We start from the raw sequence: 5,557 nt of genomic DNA, 5'->3' as shown, positions 1-5,557 counted from the left end.
ACAAAAAACAAACACCAAGTCACAAAAATCGAAAACTGCATATTCACAGTCACATTGTTTATGTAGTGATAATTTTGAAAAAAATAAGTATAATACAATATTAGCTAATATATTATGTATTTTTTATTTTATTTAACTTGCCCAGTAAAACTCAATATTTTATAAAATAAATAAAAAACAAAAAATTAATCATATATATTTTGGACACAATTTTGAAAAAAACAAGTAAATATATAATATTAATTGTCATGTTATGTTTTTTTACCGGGTCATAAAAGGTCGAATTTGTGAAAATGAAAATGGCAAAAAAAATTGCTCAATATTTATTTTAAACTTAGATTATGAACCAACTCATTTATTGAAAATCTGAAATTAACCGATCATTATAATCAAACTAATTTAGTTTGAATTCGAAAAAATCGAAAATTAAACCAGTCGGAAGTTGGGCTTATAAAGTCCACTAGTGGGTTGGTCCGGTTGCAGGTTTGGGCCCGAACCCAAACTGAATCGATGTCCAGCTCTAGGTGTATCGATGTTATTGTGTATGTGGATGATATTGTCATAACTAGTAGTGATCAGTATGGAATACTCTAGTTTAAACAACATTTCTCAAATCAATTCCAAACAAAATATCTTGGTAAACTCTGCTACTTCTTGGGAATTGAGGTGGCCTAATCTAAACATGGTTTGGTGATTTTCCAACGGAAACATGCCATGGATATTTTGGAAGAAACATAGTTATTGAGTCCTAAACTAGCTATAGATATAATCCCGAAAGATATGGGAGATTGGTTGGAAAGTTGAATTATCTCATATTCACTCGTTTTGACATTTCTTTTGCAGTCAGTGTGGTAAGCCAAATCTTAAATTCCCTCTGTAAGGAACACATAAGTGTTGTTATCCGAATTTTGGGATACATCAAACGTGCTCCATGAAAAGATCTTGTGTATGAAGATAAAGGACATACTCATATAGTTGGATACTCTAATGATGATTGGACAGGATCACCAATTGATAGACAATCCATCTCCGGACATTGTGTACTTGTTGGATGAAACCTTTGTTGTAAATTTTAATTATATTTCAAAAGTTTTAAATAAGTTTACTTTTAATTTTTAAGTGACAAATATTTTTAAAGAAAATTATTATTATTATTATTATTTAATTTATTTATGATTTATAATAATATTTAATTTGGTTAATGATTATTTTATTATAATAATGACTTGACTTAGTCAAAGTCATTAAATATATTTTTCTCTCTTTCTTATATAAACGCCTATTCTTCTTTTGGACAAAAAAAGAAAAGGGAACCAATCGTTAGTTGGTCTAGTGGTGATTGGCGCTAGACTTGGTAGGGAGAACCACGGTTCGATCCCCCGCAACTGCGATCGGGAGGGGGCTGGAACCACTTGATGCCAGAACTGACCCCCGAACCGGACTAAACCGGTGATGATAAACCAAAAAAAAAAAGGGAAACAAATAACGTGAATTGTAGATCGCCAAAAACTTGAAAACATTTAGAGATTTAACATCAAAGATTTTTTTTTTGTTGATGTCCCACCATTTCAGGTTTTGTTCTTTCTAACTCTTATATTAATTAATTATTTTTAAATATTTTGCTGTTGATTGAAGTCTATGATTGTAATTTTAAAAGTTTTGTTGTACGTAGTTGATAACTAGTACGCAAACGGTAAGAATATTAATTTTTCATGTTTTATATTTTTTAATGAAAAATAAAACTCATGTATGGTTCACTAAATCATTGATGATATTCACTTACTAAGAGATTGAGAATATTTTAAAGGTGATGATTATTAACATGTAAAATGATATTGTGAGAAATCTCTTTAATTTCTAGGCATGAAAAGATCTCAAAAATAAAATACTAATTAGAAATTTTTACTATATATTATATAATGATAATGACCTTTTCCTTTTGTTTTCGTTTGGATTATTTTTCCTTAACGTTATTTTGACAAAATATTTCTCTACATATTATGGTATAAGAAATGGGTGTATTTAATTGTGGTAGTAAATTTAATTGTATAAGTTAGTGTTAATTGTTTTTTCCTTCGTAATCTGACAATTGATATACGTTTTCTTATCTTTTATGGCTTTTATTAGATTTAAGTTTTGTTATAATAGAAGTAACTGATTTTTTTTATATAATAATGATTAGTGGTTAATATTAATCGGAATTTATATAATTATTAAATTTGTTAATAACTTTAATCAAAATAAAACGTGTCCACTAGTTTTTCTCTCTTTATAGTTAATCTTTGGTTTTATGATATAGTTATATTGAAATTAATGAAAACTAAAATAAACTCTTTGATCTTTGATAGAAGAGAAATAATTGACGATGTATAATATTGAATTTTCTTTTTTTGGTGTTGAGATATTTGAAAAAATTATTATATTAAATTGTTCTTAACGCATGTGTTAATGATCTTGAAAATCAAGCATATATAATGTTACTTATAATTTTTTTTTTATTAATTGTGTATTATTGAAATATTTTTGTTATAACATAAATTTTGTGAGAATAAAATAGATTAATATTTTTTTAATTTGCCAAAGTATATTTTTATTGTGGGGGGCATGCATATAATAGTTATATTATGAGATTTTAATTTAATATATGCGTATATGTATGAATAGTAATATTTAAAATATTTTATTTAGTTTTAAAATAGTATAATTTACTAAAAATCATGAAGTAGTTTTAGATACACATGATTTGATGAGAGATCAAGTGAAATAGAAATGAGATTATTTATATTTGATGGAACCATGAAATATTTGAGATATCATAAATTATTATATATGATATTTGTCATTATTTTAGCATAATATGATAATCCTTAATAAAGTTGATTATATGAGAATAAATATATTTATATGAATTTAATTGTTCACTTTTTATTGAATTAGTGTGTAATTTATTTTTCATTTTTATTGAGTTAGTGTGTAATGAAGGAGTATACTTGCGATTTGACTGGTCAAAAATAAAAGTTGACTAATGATCGTTTCTAGTGTGAGTGAAAAAAGAAAATTATATATTGAAAGGTTAGTGTTTTATTTATTTAATGAGGAATGTGAAAATATTTTATGGTGACATAAAATATATAAAAAGAGAATGTGAAATTACAATATTATTTTGAGTTGATGGATCACTGTATTAAATTAATACAATGTTAATTAAATATTATTCCAATAAAAATAAATATATAGATTTATTTATTTTTAATATGATGACAAGTTGTCGCTCGAAACCAGACCTATAAAATAAATATTTAAATAATGGAATATATTTATTATTATTGATAGTGATGTCGCTTAATGATCATATAAGCAGACCTGTATAAATCTATTGTGGAAATCAGAATACTTTTATAAACTTGAGTAAGTATATGCGATTGATTGACTTAGAGACGTCTTAGTCAATATTTATTAATGGGAGAAAATATGTGTCTTCCTAAATTGTGTAAAGTAGCTACAAAAATACGAGATCAGGATGATCTTGGTCAATACTATGAAAAAAACCATGGGAAGAAATTAATTTGTGACGCATCGAGGGGAATTGGACTTAGCCAATTGAAACTAATAAGTGACGGGAACCCAACCTTTATGATTGGAGATCCCATGAAAAAGGTTCATATGGGTAAGAACAAGTCACTTGTTAGTTCTGCTAGCACAAAAAATTATTTGATTAATTTTTGTTTGCGTCATTTTCCTATGGTGTAATTGAGAAAGTGCTAGACACTGCATTATTGAGAGGATAAGCTTATGTAGCTTTTAATGAATTTCATATCCTTATTGGAGGTGTATGATTTGCAGCATACACTTGATGAAATCACCTATATGAGTGTCGAGTGGGGCCGCTTGTATGAGATTTTGGCGAAATCTCTTGAGCACTCATGAAATAACCAGGCACGCGCATGGCCTACTAGCGCACCACAGCGTTAGCAACAAGAATTGTGGGGGTGTGATGTGAGTGATAGACCTCTAACATACGCTAAGTGATATTGGTTCATATAGCTTGCTACACCAATCTCACTGTATGTTAAGTACTATCATTCTAGGACTAGTTCATATAGCTTGCTACACTAGTTTGATGCATCACATTCATGGTGTGAATCCAGAAAACTTTATTTATTCTACTTTTAAACTTTTGAAATATGTGGGGGATTGTTGTAAATTTTAATTATATTTCAAAAATTTTAAATAAGTTTACTTTTAATTTTTAAGTGACAAATATTTTTAAAGAATATTATTATTATTATTATTATTATTATTTATGATTTATAATAATATTTAATTTGGTTAATGATTATTTTATTATAATAATGACTTGACTTAGTCAAAGTCGTTAAATATATTTTTCTCTCTTTCTTATATAAACGCCTATTCTTCTTTTGGAAAAAAAAAGAAAAGGGAAACAAATAACGTGAATTGCAGATATTTCTTTTCTTCTGGTCACATCTTCCAGTTATTTACAAGATGATTTCTTGTTGTTCTGTTGCCTCAGAATCTCATTGAGAATCTGGGAAGAACCTGTTGAATCCTGGGGGATTTGCGCTTATGAGGCGGATAAATCCTTAAGGACAGTGTATTTACACGCCTCAGGTTTATGTAATGGTTTATTATTTTGCAGGTTCAATGGTTCTTATTCTGAGAAGAGATGATCGAGTTATAATGGTGGTCAAATTTCTACAACAACTTTATATCTTGAAAAAGTAAGAAACAAAATATAGTTGCAAGATCAAGCGCCAAGACAAAGTATTGTGCCATGATAATGGCAACATGTGAACTTATGGTTAAAACAATTGCTCAAGGAGCTTCAAATTGAATAAGCAAAACCAATGGCACTTATTTGTGATAATCAAGCTGCATTCAACATTGCTTCAAATTCAGTCTTTTTCATGAAAGGACCAAACATATTGAGATAGACTGTCAGTTTGTTAGACAGGAGATCACGCCACAAGCTTTATCAACTATAATGATCAATTGACATGTGTTTACAAAATCCATGCAAAGCCCTAAAACCAACTATATATGTAGCAAAGCTTGGTGCATTTGACTTATATGCTCAAGCTTGAGGGAGAGTGTTGATATTTTCATACGTATATATAAAAAGAGAATAATCTACGTTTCAGAAAAATTTTCAATCTACCCCACTTTTAAAACCATAAAAAAGAATTTAAGAGGTGGCGCCAATTGAATTGATGCTTACACATAATATTGTCAACTCAATGGACATTTATGTGTATTATTTCAATAGTAGCGCTAATTGAATTGCCACATTGTATAAAATTGTATAGAAGTAAACTAAAAAAAATTATTACATAATTAAGCCTTTTGTTACAAATTATCAAAACATGCACTTGTGTATTTACTAAACAACATGAGTAACAAACAAAAGTATTTAGTGTGCCTTATAGTTTTGCAATATTTATAACTTTAAGAAATATTTTACATTGTCCACCAATCACAACCATGTATTCAATTAAAATATAATTTTAATTTTAAAAAATTAATATGATATGTAAGG

The sequence above is a fragment of the Vicia villosa genome, linkage group LG6 (assembly GCF_029867415.1).
Source record: "Vicia villosa cultivar HV-30 ecotype Madison, WI linkage group LG6, Vvil1.0, whole genome shotgun sequence".
In the NCBI taxonomy this organism is placed as follows: domain Eukaryota; kingdom Viridiplantae; phylum Streptophyta; class Magnoliopsida; order Fabales; family Fabaceae; genus Vicia; species Vicia villosa.
Note: the sequence above shows the minus strand (reverse complement) of the source record.